At 44.8% G+C, this 17,182-nt stretch overlaps 2 protein-coding genes and 1 long non-coding RNA gene across 10 annotated transcripts in view; 2 read left to right on the top strand and 1 right to left on the bottom strand.

The window, feature by feature from the left end:
• LOC309369078 (uncharacterized protein) overlaps positions 1–17,182 on the top strand; it is a 421,063-nt gene that overhangs the window by 236,436 nt on the left and 167,445 nt on the right. The window lies entirely within an intron of this gene.
• LOC309369105 (uncharacterized protein) overlaps positions 1–17,182 on the bottom strand; it is a 245,140-nt gene that overhangs the window by 118,060 nt on the left and 109,898 nt on the right. The window lies entirely within an intron of this gene.
• LOC309369454 lies at positions 11,377–12,312 on the top strand. The gene is made up of 2 exons (XR_014168148.1): positions 11,377–11,451; positions 11,552–12,312. It is a non-coding gene; the product is annotated as an uncharacterized lncRNA (long non-coding RNA).

The raw sequence follows: 17,182 nt of genomic DNA, 5'->3' as shown, positions 1-17,182 counted from the left end.
AGATCATGGTTGCGTTTACATTCCATCTTTGTGACTCTACGTCTGTAACGTTAGACCGCTGAAGTCCCCTCTGAATCTGTACCGCCTCGGCACCAATTTAAGAGGCTTGTGCTGGACCACCTCTTCCTCTCCTTCCTTTTCCGCAGGGTCTTTCTGCCCCCCTGGGTTCCCCCTCGCCGGGACTCGCCCGAGGCTGAATCCTCTGATGCCTCTGCCCCCCTCCTTCTCGCTTTGGGGCCGGGCTCCTCCCCAGGGCTCTCCTCACTTCCGCGCGCCTCTACATTTGAACTTGGCGCGCGTACGTTGCTTCTGACCTTTCTCTCGACCGCTACACTGCTTCCGGTGCTACTCTCCACCCCCTCCGGCTGAGCGTCCTGCTCCGATCTCCTTCCCCTGTCTCCTTCTTGCTCTGCTCCCTCTGACACACTGGTAACTCCACCCCCTTCACTCCGTTCCGGCTGAGAAGCCGGCTCCGGTGTCCAACTCCCACTGGGGCTTCTCCCTTCGCTCCCCTGCTCCTCACTGTTTCCCCCTTGGCCTCCCTTTGGTCTGACCAGGGGGGCTCCCTTTTGGGAGTCCTCTGACTCACTGGACAGACTCATGGACGACCTTTGGTCATCGTCATCCTCCTCCTCATCTCTCTGGGATTCTTCCCCCTCGCTCTCTGTCTCCTCCCCCATCTGCTCTTCTCTCCCTGAAACCCTGACAGATAGCAATAAATCAGATGCCATTGGGCAAAGCCCTGGGACCGGATGGATTATCTGCCAAATATTATAAAACTTTTAAAGATTGGTTAATTCAACCTTTGGCAGAGGTATGTAATAAGATACTGAGAGGAGAGAGGGCTCCTGAAACCTGGAGAGACTCATATATAACCTTGATACCAAAATCTGAACAAGATAGATCAGATGTAAAGAATTATAGACCAATTTCATTACTTAATGTGGATTATAAAATATTCGCAAATATTCTGGCTAATAGATTGAAAAAAGTCTTAACAGAATATATACATAAAGACCAGGCAGGTTTCCTGCCTGGAAGACATATGAAAGACAATATTAGAAATATAGTGGATATTTTGGAAAGATTAGAGGCTAAAAGAAATACTAAAGCATTATTAATGTTTATTGACGTGGAGGAAGCTTTTGATAATATTTCTTGGCTTTTTATGGAAATTTTTTGGGAAAGTATTGAAGCTGGCCAACAATTCCTAAATAGTATTAAGGCGATCTATTCTGAACAAAAAGCCAAAATCATTGTTAACAATGTGGTATCGGAGGAAATTAAAATGGAGAAAGTGTTGCAAGGATTTTAAGATGCCAGTGACCAACTCAAATAGAGTCTAAGAATTGACAGGCGCAGCAGTGGAGAAAAAGAAAGTGATGTTTATTGCTGAGCAATAATTGACCCAGTGGAATCCTTTCCAAAAGACTGGGCCCCGAGCCCTGGCTCCCAGGGGCTTTATACCTTGAGTACATACATCACAGATCATGACATAATCAGATACATCGCAAACGGCAGCAAAAAATAAGCTAACGAGCGCATTCAAGCCTCTCTCCTGGCCATGTAAAGAGTTTCCTCCCAACTTCTGCTTTGTAGTTTGAACATGCAGTCTTAACCTTTCCCCCAGATTTATAGCAAGAAATAGAAGCTTAACGCAAAAAGGAACTGGCTGCTGAGCTCCTACGCGGCCATCTGCTACAAGGGACATTCTGCGGTTTAGCATCTTCCTGTTTCACAGCCCAGATCCTGTCTGGACAAGGGGGCGGGGGATGTGCCAGCACATCAAATTTATTGCTTCCCCCTTCTTGTTCAAAACAAAAAAATTCCTTCCAGTGGCACCTTAAAGACCAACTGAGTCAGTTCTTGGTATGAGCTTTCGTGTGCATGCACACTTCTTCAGATCTGAAGAAGTGTGCATGCACACGAAAGCTCATACCAAGAACTGACTCAGTTGGTCTTTAAGGTGCCACTGGAAGGATTTCTTTTGTTTTGACTATGGCAGACCAACACGGCTACCTATCTGTAACCCTTCTTGTTCAGTGAGATAGGGAGAGAACAAGGAGGTACTGGGACAAAGTTCATTTCAGATTTCTCAGATCTAAGCAATTTGCTATTAAGCTAAGCAGAAGTTTTCATGATTCAAACATGGATTATAAAATCATTGTAGAAATATCTGGTTATATATGAATATATATGAGTATATTGATAATTGATAACTGATTGTATGGATAACTGATTATATGAAAAGCATAAGGGTAAAATTCCTCCAGGATTCCTCCAGGTCCTGCTTCATTCCCCCCTTTCAAGCTTAGAAACAGGATTCATCTGTTTCCTGAGCTTGACTCTCATGTTGAAGCCCAGAATAAACCACTGTTCCTTTTAGAGGAATTTGTTTTCGGGGGTCTCACAATGCAGTTGCTCATACTCGTGGTCCTCCACCTCTCCTTGCACAGGAGGCAGAGTGCAATATATAGCAAGGATTTGAGGATCAGTGAGATGATTAATATTTCAGGCTATCATTCCTCTAAGCAAAGACAGACAGCAAGGGATTACATAGAGAAGCAACAGGAATGTCACCCCTCCTATTGCCAGAGCTGTCAGAAAGCTATGCACCCACCCCTCTCCTGGAATCCAAGGTCACATCTTCTCCCAGGGACTCTGAGTGGGCCTGTAACTTTTGCAATTCATCCTCGATTGTTTTTTTTTTTAGGGTCATGGAATTTGACCTGGCATTGGCCTTTACGGATAATTTTACAAAAAACGCCAGAATGTGCGAGGAGGTAATCTAAAACTAAGCGATGAGAGAGCGTCATTTAATTCAAATCCTCTATCTCTGCCTGCAGGAAGCGTAAGACATGGGTGGTGGCATGGATAGCTTCTCGGTTTTGTTCAGACACAATTCCCGGGTATATGCCCATGGAGAGGAAGCCAATGAAGGCTCCCCTCACTCCTCCCACTGAGCGAGATAGGAAAATCTCATCACTGTATTGCTCACCTAGGGCCACCCTCCTCATTCTGCTTCAGAGGTGGGGCACATGGTGATCAGCCTCTACCGTAAGTGGGAAAGTCAAAGCACCCACTCCCACACATTGGTAATTGCCAGGATAGAAATTGGTTGCCAATCCACCATATAGAAACTAAAGATTGGGGTCCTTGATCATCCAGCCAGAACAGATGTATCCTTGTCCTGTGAAATTAACCAAATACTGAGGGAAATGTGGGTACAGATCTGAAGGGGTGGCATTGTCTTGGTAGGAGGCATTGAATGAACCCCATAGCCAAAATTTATCAGTGCATTGTGTATAATTTCCCAGCCATCCTTTGTCAATGTGGTACTGTACTTGGGGCCAATACTTCCATTTGGAGTTCCAAAAACACAAGCCTTGAGTGGTTCTAGTGAATCAGATGTATCGGTAGGGGATGTCATTCATTTCGGAAGGTGGGGCTGCGAAGAGGCCACTTTGTACAGTAGGCCTGCCAAAACAACGTCAGGATCCTTGATCAATCCTGGTATGAGAGACATGTCAGCTACCTTCCTAGGGTGTTTGTAATACAGGGTAGCATTCTCCCCATATATTTGGAACATGTGTTCAGCATGCTTTACAAAGGCATTTCCTTCTACCACTGGGCTCCTCTGGACCCACATGCATCTCGGGATTAATAGGAACTTCATCCTCATTTTCCAATCCTGGGTCCAAGGGGTTCAACGGTATCAGTACTGCCTCTGGGTTGGTGTTTTCACAGAAGTAATTCCTGTATACGCAAAAGAAGAGAAGAACAGCAAGGGTCAGTATTATTGTAAAAAGGATAGGTGGCAGCCAGGACCAGAGCATCCCTTGAATGCTGCACCCAGTGGACCTTATCAGTGGTCCCTGGGTTCTGGTCGAGCTGGAGAGGTCAATTCACACTGTATACACTCTGCTACTGCCACCTGGAAGGGACCTGTGGGTGGCGGCGGGAAAAAGGCTACTGTGGCCAGTATGGTGGGAGGAAATGCCCTTTGGGGTGGTGGATTAGAGAACCTGACTACAGTTCTCTTAGGTTCCCCTGTCATTTACCTCCGATAGGTTGGTGTAGGCCGAAATCCCTCCAAGGGTATGTGCCACAATTGCCTTAGCAATGCTAGTACCCAGTCAGGTATATACTATTCACGGCAATATAAAGGGACGTGAAAACCATAATCCGCCAAATAATCCACCCACTTATCAATTCTATTCCCTCGCCCATTCACATTTCTTACTACTATCTGTACAGGGGGCTTGTATGCAAAATCTGGCACAAATTCGGGACTGGCTGATAATTCAACTGGTAGGGATCTTCCCATCCGCTGGTGCAGCTCCTCAATCTTCAGGTGTGCGTAGACTCACTGGCTTTCGGGTGCAGTGAGAACAGACCTGTTGTCCTGATGCCCATATTCCTACCCATTTCCGGTGGGGCTAGGAGCAAGGGTTACTGGTGAACTTCAACTTCAGAGGGTCAGACAGGTTCAGCTCACAGTTCCAATGACCCTCAGACAGCTTCAGATGGGAATGATGAATCCAGGGGGTCACCTCGGCTACTTTGACAGCAGTAGGCATTGCCAATAGGATTGTGAAGGGTCCGTGCCACCTGGGGTCAGTGGATCGCTTTTCCACTCCTTTACCCACATCTTCTCCCCAGGCTTGTAGGGATGTATGGGTTCAGCCAGGCTGATTGGAGTGCGCTCGAGGCACCACCTGTTGAGAGAGAAAAACACGAGAGAGATACTGGATTTGTTCTGCTGTAATCTGCCCCCCCCCCAACTTGTGCTAAGTCTGCTTTGATTCCTGTGGCAATTGGAGGGGGTCTTCCATAAAAAGTTCAAATGGGGAGAGTTTTAGTCTCTTGGTGGGTGCACATCTGATTCTAAACAAGGCTATAGGTAACAAGTCCACCCACTTGCAATGAGTTTCCTGGCATAATTTAGCCAGCTGTGTTTTAAGAGTCCGGTTCATCCTTTCTGTTTTGCCAGAACTTTGAGGTCAATGGCAGCGTTCAGTTTCCACTGTATTTGTAAGGCTTTGCATGCACCATCCACTATTGAAGCCACGAAAGCTGGTCCATTATCACTGCCTGTACATCTTGGTAGCCCAAATCTTGGGATGATCTCCGTTAAAAGGCGATTAATGACTTCCTGTGCTTTCTCTGTTTTTGTGGGATATGCTTCCAGCCAGCCTGTCACGGAATCGACAAAGATCAAAAGAGCCTGAAAACCTTTTGCCTCTGGCATCTCTGTAAAGTCTACTATCAAATTCTCCATTGGCATTGAGCCAGTCTGTTGTACTCCTGGCGGAGGCACTGGGCCTTGCAAAGTTGGAGCAGGTTGGACCAGATATGGGTATCAAGAGAATTAACAATAAGAGTGTCGAAATGTGAGATACTACCTAGAACACTATCTGATCATAACCCAATAATACTACACTTAAATTGGAAAACCCAGGGTATGTACAGATGGAGAATGAATGATTACTTATTTGAAAAAGAAGTGATAGAAAAGGCTAAAAACACCTAAAAGACTTTTGATTTAAACATCAATAAGGAGACAAATATGGACATAGTTTGGGACGCCAGTAAGGCAGTGCTAAGAGGTTTTTTTGATGCAACAAAATAGTCAAAGAAGAAAGGTGAGAGAACATAAAAAAGAAGAACTAATTACTCAATTGAGAGAATGTGAAAAGAACTTGATAGAAAAACCGAGTGATGAAGGGAACAAGCAACTGTATAAGATATTACAAGCACAATATTCATCATTAATAAGTCAAGAGGTAGAATGGGGAATTAAGTTAATGAGACAAAAAAAATTCGAATCGGCAAACAAAACTGGAAAGTTTCTGGTGTGGCAACTGAGAAAACGGAAAAAACAAAATGTTATTAATAAAATAAAGGTAGAAGAACAAACCTTGGAGGACCCTAATGAAATAAAAAAGAGCTTCCTCAAATTCTATGAAAACCTATATAAAAGAGAAGAAGAAGACGTCATAGAAATAGAAAAATATCTAGAAGAAAACAGAATTAATAGCATATCGGAAGAGGAAAGAAGTCTACTAAATAAACCCATAAAAGCAGAGGAAATTAAAGAGGCGATAAAGAGGATGAAACTGGGGAAAGCCCCAGGCCCAGATGGTCTATCGGCCAAGTACTATAAAACCCTAGAAGAACTTATAACACCGGTGCTATGTGAAGTAATGAACAAGATTTTAGAAGGAGGAAGAATACCAGCGTCCTGGAAAGAAGCATACATTACGTTGATACCGAAACCCGACTCGGATAGACTGATTATTAAGAACTACAGACCGATTTCATTATTGAATAATGATTATAAGATCTTCGCAGACATAATGGCGACCCGACTTAAAAAGTGTTTAGTTAAGCTTATCCATACCGATCAAGCTGGTTTTTTACCTAATAGGCAAATAAAAGACAACGTAAGTCATATACAGTGGTGCCTCGCTAGACGAAATTAATCCGTTCCGCGATTCTCTTCGTCTAGCGGTTTTTTCGTCTTGCGAAGCAAGCCCATTGACAGCTTAGCGGATTAGTGCTAGAGCTGTCAAGCGGCTTCCAGCGATCAGCTGTTAAGCGGCTTATCAGCGGAACAGCTGATAAGCGGCTTAGCAGCTTAGGAAAAGGGCAAAAAAAGCAAAAAAAAACCGCCGGGGGACGCAAGATTTTTTTGTCTTGTGAAGCAACCCCATAGGGAAATTCGTTTTGTGAAGCGCCTCCAAAACGGAAAAACCCTTTCGTCTAGCGGGTTTTTTGTCTTGCGAGGCGTTCGTCTTGTGGGGCACCACTGTAATAAACATTATTGAATACCTAGAATGCAAAAATGAAATTCCCGCAGCTTTAATGTTCATTGACGCCGAAAAGGCGTTCAACAATGTATCCTGGTGTTTTCTTATAAAATGTTTGGAAAGGACAGGGATAGAGGGCACATTCCTTGAAGGAATAAAAGCAATTTACTCACAACACAATTAATAATTAGTGCTAAACTAATTATTAATAATAACTTAACAGAACCCTTTGAAATTTCAAAGGGTACAAGGCAGGCGTGCCCTCAGTCACCGCTATTGTTTATCATGATGTTAGAGACAATTACAAATAAGATAAGGAAAACCTCAGAGATACGTGGAATAAAAATTGGAGTGAAAGAATATAAATTGAAAGCATATGCTGACGATCTTATGTTGTCTTTGGAGGATCCAAAAGAGAGTTTTGTAAATACTGCAGGGGCCCCCTGACATTCCTCTGGGCAATGATTACCTTATACAGAGAGGGGAGTGTCAAGCCTTGACTGGATGAGGTAACAGGAGACTTTGGAAAAACGGCCATGCGGCTGGCAGAACAAAGGAGAATAAATCGGAGAAGGGCAGACAGAGGGGCTGCTCTCTCATATCATGGAAATGTTGCTAGCTTTCTGCGTCTTTATTTTACCCTAAAGAAGCACCACTTGACTGGCTGGCTCCAACAAGTGGTGCCCTCTCTGAGGCCCAATTAAAAGAAGAGGAAAACTTAAAAGAAAGCAGTGTGAGACAAACTTCAAAGAGAACCGAGAGAAGCAACTTAAAGGAAACAGTCTGAGGCAGACTAAGAGGATTTTAAAAGACACCATGAGAGGATTTTCGATCCAAGCAGTGGATATCATCGGCTCATCTCGTCCGGAAAGGATTGCAAAGCGCTTATACATCTTTAAAAAAAGATCCCGGTGAGTCGATCCCTTTTATATCGATTTTAGAAAAATGGGGAGCTGTCTGTCTTCTACGCAACAGAAATTTTTAAAAGACTTACAATTTCTCCTCTCCTCCAGCCAATTGGAAGTTCCTGATGGTGATTTGATACAGCTTATTCTGTGCATTCATGAAAATTGTCCCTGGTTCCCTTTGGATGGAAAATTGGAAATAAAACATTGGGATACGATCAGGACTCATTTTCATGGACATCCCAGCATAGGAATTCGAATTTTAAATGCTTGGTGTAAAATCAGGCTTCAGTGCAAGCCACACTGCTGCAGATCTTATTGAGGGATACTGCTCTTGCTGCTCAACAAGCAATGAGAAAAATCCCGGAACCCACCAGTGTTCAGTCTAGGTGGGGTTCAATCAGCCAAGAACCTAGAGAACCATATTCTTCCTTCATGGACAGGCTGATTACAGCAGTGAGTAGACAAATTGAAATTCCCGAAGCCAAACAAATAATTATCAAACAATTGGCCTTTGAAAATGCAAATGAGGATTGTAAGGTTGCGTTGCACCCAATAATACACAATCCTACCACAGACACAGCAGCTATGCTTCGCATTTGTCAGTCTGTTGGAACAGCCATCCACAAGGCCCATCTGCTGGCGGCAGCGCAAAATAAAAACCAGCCTGTAGCCACCCATACAACGTTTCCAGCGTGGCAAACCAAGATCATTGATACCTCAGTGTGGGGAGAAAAATGGCCTCCACCAAAAGTAAAATGCGCAGCAATGGCACCATCTCGTTTTTGAACAGCTTATTTCTGAACAATTGACTTTCGGCCACATTGAACTGTCTTCATCCCACTGGCTCCAGCAGACAGGAACGGTTTGCTTTTACATTGCCAGTATATAACAATTCGCAGCCCACCCAGCGATATCAGTGGGTTGTCCTGCCGCACAGCATGCAGAACTCCCCTACACTTTGTCAGCATTTTATGGATGAAGCATCGAAACCTTTCCACATGCGCCACCTAGAGGTGCTGAACACCAGCTGCATCTGGCAGTGTTTGCTACACCATTGTTGCCAACAGGAATCTTATATGCACAGACGGACAAGAAGAAGACTATCTGCATTATACCCCTCCAAAGAACATTTATTCAGTAATTGAATCCACATCAGACATTGTGATTAAAGGACGTTCACGTGCTATGGCTTTGAGCGGTTTTGATGTTGCATCAATTTATTTGCCTTTTTCACAGAACAGCAGCATTTATTGATCACAAATGCTGCCGTGCAAATCGCCTTAGCGGATTTTATAGGTGTCATCATTTTTAACCCCCCCAAAGGATGACCGTTTGACATTTCTGACACAGGTCACCTATGTTTTGGCTACCCCCTTGTCCCTCACACCTCTCCCCTCTGCACTAACCCTTTTCACGGATGGAACAAGAAGTAGGGGAGTAGTGACATGGGAGGAGGGAGGAAAATGGAAATGTTTATTTACCTCTCCACAGTCTTCTGCCCAGCGAGCTGAACTAGCGGCTGTGATTCTTGCCTTTCAATCCTTTCCTACTCAACCTTTCAACCTTATTGTGGATACTCAGTATGTATATCGCCTTTTTGCTATTTTACCAATATCTTATATAACTCCTTCCTTGGATTTTGACTTATTTTCCTTGTTTCTTGCCCTGCAGACTTTACTTCAGCACAGAGAGTTCCCTTATTATGTTGCACATCTTCGCTCCCACACATCGCACCCAGGGTATTTAGCAGAGGGCAATGCAAGAGCAGATGCAGCGTTGAAGAACATTTCTGCCTTTTCTCTATTTTCTGATCCTATACTATGTCATAACACTTTTCATCTCCCTGCGAAAGCATTGGCTAAGCAGTTTTCTATTCCCTTGGCCCAAGCAAGGGATATAGTTTCCCTATGTGCTATTTGTTCAAAATCTCAGCTGGCCGTTCCTTTTGATGCTGTCAATCCTAGGGGCACGTCTGCATTGGCGTGTTGGCAGATGGATGTCACACACACACACCTGTGTTGGCTCCACTCTCCAAGGTTCACCTCACGGTGGCCACCCACTCTGGATTCATATAGGCTACGCCCATGAGGGGGGAAACAGCTCGTCATGTGATCCAGCACACCATTCGCTGTTTCTCAGTCATGGGTAAACCTGCGCGCATCAAAACTGATAATGGTCCAGCATATATTTCTAAAACATTTTCGGAATTTTGTATGTTGTGGAATGTGAAATTAACTCATGGTATACCCTTTAACTCCACAGGGCAAGCGATAGTGGAAAGAGCGCACCTGACGTTCAAAACACTATTGCTTAAACAGCTTGGCGGCCGAAGCATACCAACAGCGGATATCCCTTCGGCTGTTCACCAAGTTCTTTTTGTGCTTAACCATATCTTATATCCACATAACAGGACCCGTACCCCCACTGAATTGCATTTTAGGAAGGAGGAGGCACTCCCTCGCCCCTTGGTGGTGTACCGACGCTTGCCTGATCCCGCATGGCATGGACCTGTCCCGCTGATTACGTGGGGACGAGGATACGCGGCAGTGGACCTCGAGGACAAGCCTTTGTGGGTTCCAGCTTGATGCGTGTGGCCATGGCGAGCATCTTCAACCGCGGAAGCGCCTTCCTAACCATTGCCTTGCCATCCTTTGCTGCACCGTTATACAAGGAAGAGAAGCAGACGACCCAGTCCAGTTGAAACCACCATATTTCACCTTATCAGCTGGCAAGCCGCAGTCGTCAGAATCCTACTCTGGCTGGCAGCATCCACAGCTCAGCCACTCTCGAACTATAAGAACAGCTTAGTTGAATAAGACTTTTAGGGGAGAAAATTATCATAAGATATGGAGGAATAATATTTTTGTGCAAGATATGATTAAGTTTTATTGCATGCTTCTAAATGTTGGATGTGTATGCCTGCCCCCATTTGTTTTCAAATTAGAGAGGGGAAAGAATCATGGGGCATATATCCAAACTGTCAATATACATTGAAATTCATGTTTAATAGCTCTTGTTCTCTTACAGGAACATACAGTGACCAATCTCAGTCTGTAGGAGAGACACGAGTGCATGGTTAAAAATTAGCAAAGGAAGCCTACCATGCAGCTTGGAATCAGAATTCTTATATTCTTGGCTTCCGGATGGAAGTTGGCTTCGACATTTATTGATTTTAGTGATTATTATAGTAGTTATTTGCATTATTTTGTGTTGCTATATACAATGTATTCCTTCTTTAATTTCTATGTGTATTGCATGGTTCTCCAGTCCGCGGCCCGCATCCGGTCTCACAAGAGTCGCTTATCGCACCCTATATAATCCTATTGGAACGGAAATATATGCCTCTGATTAAAAAATAAAGAAAGAGGGCATGTGGGGGTCATAAAGCCAGAGGCTGAGGTTTTGTAAATACTGCAGGGGCCCCCTGACATTCCTCTGGGCAATGATTACCTTATACAGAGAGGGGAGTGTCAAGCCTTGACCGGATGAGGTAACAGGAGACTTTGGGAAAATGGCCATGCGGCTGGCAGAACAAAGGAGAATAAATCGGAGAAGGGCAGACAGAGGGGCTGCTCTCTCATATCATGGAAATGTTGCTAGCTTTCTGCGTCTTTATTTTACCCTAAAGAAGCACCACTTGACTGGCTGGCTCCAACAGCATGGCTTTCCCAAAAACAAGTAAAGCCAGGGAAATCTCTCCTCCTCTTTCTTTGGATGGAGTTACAAACTTTGTTGGTCAGGGGACAGCTGTTGAAATAGTGCATCATGATTTCAATAAGGCTTTTGACAATGTCCCCCGTGATCTTTGTGTGAGGAAGCTGTTAACATGAGGCTGAATGAGGTAACTGTTAGGTGGATTCCACTGACCGAACCCAAAGAGGACTTCTTCATGGTTCCTCATCATCCTGGGGAAAAGTGACAAGAGGGGTGCTGCAGGGTTCTGTCCTGGGCCCGTTGTTGTTCAACGTCTTTATAAATGACTTGGATGAAGGAACTGAGGGGATGCTCATCACATTTTCATACGACACCAAACGGGGAGCAGAGGCCAATGTGGCAGAAGGCAGAATCAGATTAAGGGCAGGAATAGTACCGCTTTATTCTGCTTTGGTCAGGCCGCACCCAAAATACTGTGTTCAATTCTGGGCATCACAATTTCAGTACCTTAAATTTTGTTGGTCTGGGGAAATCAAGGTTGGGCTACACATGCCATATTTCTTTTATAACAGGTGGCAAATGTTTATTGAATACATATATTGTCAAGACTGTTGCACCCATCACTCATGAGAAAATATTGCATGATCTTTTAAAATAATCAAATGAAACTTTAACACGTCAAGATGAAAGTCTGCAATTTCATCAGGACATGTTATTTGTTTACTGTTGTAACTATTGCTTTCTCAAAATTTTTCTCTGTACCATGAAAATAAATAAAAACAATGTTTTTAAAAAAGACAGTGGAGAAATCATGTGTACTATTCCATTAATCTGCTTGCATGTGTTGAGTGTTATTTGGAGTTATTTCACATTATGTGTTTCTGTGTGTTTAGCACACATGATTGCAGGTGAGACTGAATAAAAGACTTCATAGGAAATTCCCTTTGACTATTTCTGTATTGTTTCAAATGTAACTTCACTTCCAGATAAGAACAAATAATATTCATTGCTGACAAATCATACCATCGTCAGCTCATTAATCTCAACCCCAACAAACCCAGTACTTAACATGAGCAGCTGCTTTTTTCCCATTTCTTAGGTGGAAATAACTGATAAGAAGAAGAGAGATAGACCCTTTCCCTAAACTTTGGGGATCTGGGGAGGGGGAGCATTCATTTCACCCCTTAGTCCTGCTCCTGAAAGTTTGGCAGATGTGCAGTATTTGCTCACACACTGACATGACTTAAAAATCAACCTTTTTTAAAATAAATGTAAAAATGGTACAGTGGTACCTCGGGTTAAGTACTTAATTCGTTCCAGAGGTCCGTTCTTAACCTGAAACTGTTCTTAACCTGAAGCACCACTTTAGCTAATGGGGCCTCCTGCTGCCGCCGCCCCGCCAAAGCACAATTTCTGTTCTCATCCTGAAGCAACGTTTTTATCCCGAGGTACTATTTCGAAGAATTGATGCTTTCAAATTATGGTGCTGGGGGAGACTCTTGAGAGTCCCATGGACTGCAAGAAGATCAAACCTCTCCATTCTGAAGGAAATCAGCCCTGAGTGCTCACTGCCAGTCGGGCATATGTCCCTGCCAGAGTCCTACATGCAAGTAGGATGATCCTTAGATGGTTATGGGCCCAGGAATCGGGGCCACAGACTTTGTTCCAGTACAAAGGCTAAGGCAAACCTTTCTGGAAGATGGAACTGGTTCACCACATTAACACCAAGAAGGGTCCGATCCACCAGTTGGGTGAAGACTCCTTGGAGGTGCAAAGTGTTGTGGAGTCTGGCACACTTCCCTGTGTTCCATTCAGCTTTCTGTACTTGTAGCGGAGTGTGCACAGCGCTAGCTGCTTGGTGTGTAAGCTTGCAGAAGATAAGAGTCCACACGCTGTTGTTCAAAACTAACAGCTTTATTTACAGCAGAACAGTAAAAATAAACAAACCATCTGAGACAGCAGGCATCTTGCTTCCTTGCTCGGCAGCAAAAGCGAAAGTCAGACAGAACAAAGAAGCAGCTTCTCCAGAAGTTGGAGACAGCTCCTCCCCAGAACAGGCAGGACGATGGGTTCTGAGCTGTTAAGCCTATAAGCTCTGATTCCCCATCACATCCCCTCTCGTCCTGCACTGCTGGGGGCTCCTAAGTTTCACCACTTACCCCAAACACAGACCTTTACAGAACTCCCCATGATGCTGAAAGCTCAAGGTTTCATGAACCCATCTGCCAGGTTATTCTGGCTTGAACAGTACTGAAATCTCACCAGGCCTAACTGGATACTCTGACACACATTCTGGAAACAGATGTCTAGGTGTTTGGTTCTGGCCTTAAACTGCCCAGACTCTGCCAACTTCAGACAGGGTTGATTGTCCTCCCACACCGCGACGGGCAAACAACAATCTCTGCAGATTTCTTGAACCAAACAAATATACAATTCCAATTCTCTGCAAAGCTCAGACAGCGCACTAAATTCAGCTTCAGTAAAGGAAAGCACAATGAGACTTTGCTTCCGGGTGTGATGGCCTGGGATTCGGATTCAGATGCTGAACCTGAGGAATCCCAGCCTGCACAGGATTCCCCGCCTCCAGGACCAGCTGAGCCAGGGTTGGGGCATGAGCCTGAAAGGTCCCCACCTGTGCTGGATCCTCAGGTGCAGGCACTAGCTGAGTCTGCTCTGGCTCCTGAGGTGATGGAGGACCCATTGCCTGCAGGTGCTCCACTCTCAGCCCCGTCAGAGGAAGCTGGGGTTGCCTCCGGGTCCAGTAACCCTCCATCCTCTCCTGTGCTGCAGAGGCTCAGGGCAGAGAGGCAGAGGCAACTAAGTTCCTGCAGGAGGAGTGCTCGCCTCCAGGCCACGAGAGGCGAGTCTTCTGAGGATCAGGGCCGCCCTATGCCTCGGGACATATAAAAGCCAGCCAGCCCCAGTCCCAAGTTGCGGGAGCAACGTTGGTGGTTGTCAGTCGCTGCCTGAACCCTGCCTTGCACCCAGCTTCAACTTTTATGGACTGCCTTCATATTGCTTCATCAACCATGGGCTGGACCTTGGCTCTTGATTAACCCCTGGGACCAGCACAACGGGACATCCACCCAACCAAAGAGTCCCCAAATTTAACCACCATCCCAGATACGGACTTCCTGTTAGCCAGATTTGCCCAATCACTATCTCTTCAGCACATCAACTTGGCGACACCCTTAGCTGACAGCTTGAGACAGAAATCCTTGGTATCCTGCAGATACGCAGCACCCTCTTGATACCATTCCAGGCACTCACACTGGGGTTTGTAGCTTCCCTGCTGAGTAGATTGGTAGCAAAAGCAATGTCCGGTCTGCTCCACTGGGACAGATACAACAGCCTGACTGAAAGATCTCAGCTTTTTTGAACTCAGCGAATTCAACTTGCTGACTATCTTTCACATAACTTGTCTCCATGGGTGTACTGACCCCTGAATTCAGACATCCTGAACATTCAAGCAGTGATGCTGACTTGAATAAAATATTGGTGGGGGGGCAGGTAAGGCCCTCCTTGCACAATCAATTACATGATGCATGCATCTCCCAGCAGCTCCCCTTGCCTTGGAGAACACTTCTAGCATTTCATCTTCCCTACCTGTGTCCATTTGGATTGGCCCTTTCCAGGTTTTTTCCTGGCCTTTTTGTTTGTCTTTGCCAGTAGAAGCCACAATTCTGTGGGTACGCTAGGTGGTGCAGAAAGCACCTAGAAGCTCCCTAGAGGTTGAAGTGCCGATAAACTTCAGTTTTGCGATCTATAAATTCCAATTAGCCAGTAGAGAGTGTCACAGAGCCAGTCTACCTTCCCTTTAAAGCAAACTTTGGTCTCCAGCTGTTTTTGGACTACAACTCCCATCATTCCTAGCTGGCAGGACCAATGGGGAGAGATGAGGGGAACTGTGGTCCGGGAACTTCTGGGGACCCAGGTTTGGAAAACCCTGCTTCAAAGCAACTTTTGTGTTGGCCTGCAAAGATGGGACTGTCCATGTTTGTATTTTCTTGTATTTTGCTTTTCTCATGACCTTTGTACATTTATTTATTTATTTTAAGAGGGAAAATCAAAAGAAAAATTGTATGGCAAGTTGTGGAAGAATAAAAGTTGTGTTGGGGAAAAAACCAAAAAAAACCTGGGGGTGGCCTCCTCAAATATTTTATTGGGGAAGGGCAAAGTTCCCTAGGCATTTAAGAGTTGTTGCCTATTCCCTACACCCACAGGCCTCAGGAATGTTACAACATAAAAACACAATATAACAACACAAAACACCACATGTTAAAAGGGCATTAGATGTCAATCAGCCAAAGGCCTACTTATAAAGGTGTGGATTTGTCTGGCTCCTAAAGCTGTATGTTTTTTCCGACCTTTGTATGGATTCTCTGATGGGAAGTGAGATCGGAGCTCCTCCAGAAGCACTTTCCACATTCCACACACTGATAGGGTTTCTCCCCTGTATGAATTCTTTGATGGGAAGTGAGATTGGAGCTCTTACTGAAGCTCTTTCCACATTCCACACACTGATAGGGTTTCTCCCCTGTATGAATTCTCTGATGGGAAGTCAGATCGGTGCTCCTACTGAAGCTCTTTCCACATTCCACACACTGATAGGGTTTCTCCCCTGTATGAATTCTTTTATGGGAAGTGAGACTGTGGCTGTGACTGAAGCTCTTTCCACATTCCACACACTGATAGGGTTTTTCCCCTGTATGAATTCTTTGATGGGAAGTGAGACTTTGGCTGTTACTGAAGCTCTTTCCACATTCCACACACTGATAGGGTTTCTCCCCTGTATGAATTCTTTGATGGGAAGTGAGATCGGAGTTCCTCCTGTAGCTCTTTCCACATTCCACACACTGATAGGGTTTCTCCCCTGTATGAATTCTTTGATGGAAACTGAGATTGTGGCTGTGACTGAAGCTCTTTCCACATTCCACACACTGATAGGGTTTCTCCCCTGTATGAATTCTTTGATGGGAAGTGAGACTTTGCCTGTGACTGAAGCTCTTTCCACATTCCACGCACTGATAGGGTTTCTCCCCTGTATGAATTCTTTGATGGGACGTGAGATTGTGGCTGTTACTGAAACTCTTTCCACATTCCACACAAAGATAGGGTTTCTCCCCTGTATGAATTCTTTGATGGGAAGTGAGATCAGAGCTCCGTCTGAAGCTCTTTCCACATTCCACACAAAGATAGGGTTTCTCCCCTGAATGAATTCTTTGATGAGAAGTGAGTTTGGAGCTTTCAGTGAAACTCTTTCCACATTCCACACACTGATAGGGTTTCTCCCCAGTATGAATTCTTTGATGGGAAATGAGATAGGAGCTCTTTCTGAAGCTCTTTCCACATTCCACACACTGATAGGGTTTCTCCCCTGTATGAATTCTTTGATGGGAAGTGAGATCGGAGCTCTGACTGAAGCTCTTTCCACATTCCACACACTGATAGCATTTCTCCCCTGTATGAATTCTTTGATGGGAAGTGAGTTTGGAGCTATGAGTGAAACTATTTCCACATTCCACAAACTGATAGGGTTTCTCCCCAGTATGAATTCTCTGATGGGAAATGAGAGAGGAGCTCTTTTTGAAGCTCTTTCCACATTCCACACACTGATAGGGTTTCTTCCCAAATATATTTTGTTGATGGGAAGTGGAATGGGAGCTCTGTCTGCAGCTTTCACCACACTCCAAATTTTTACGTGGCCTCTCCTCTCTGGGGATATTGTCGTGGTCACTGTCGTTCTTGATTTCCGATTCATCACAGTCTGCAATGGAGACAAAAGGGAATAGAGCCTCAGGAAGAAAT

This window comes from Podarcis melisellensis, assembly GCF_964234715.1.
Source record: "Podarcis melisellensis genome assembly, chromosome: 4".
In the NCBI taxonomy this organism is placed as follows: domain Eukaryota; kingdom Metazoa; phylum Chordata; class Lepidosauria; order Squamata; family Lacertidae; genus Podarcis; species Podarcis melisellensis.
The sequence above is the reverse complement of the archived record's forward strand: the minus strand, read 5'-3'. Positions and strand labels throughout refer to the sequence as shown.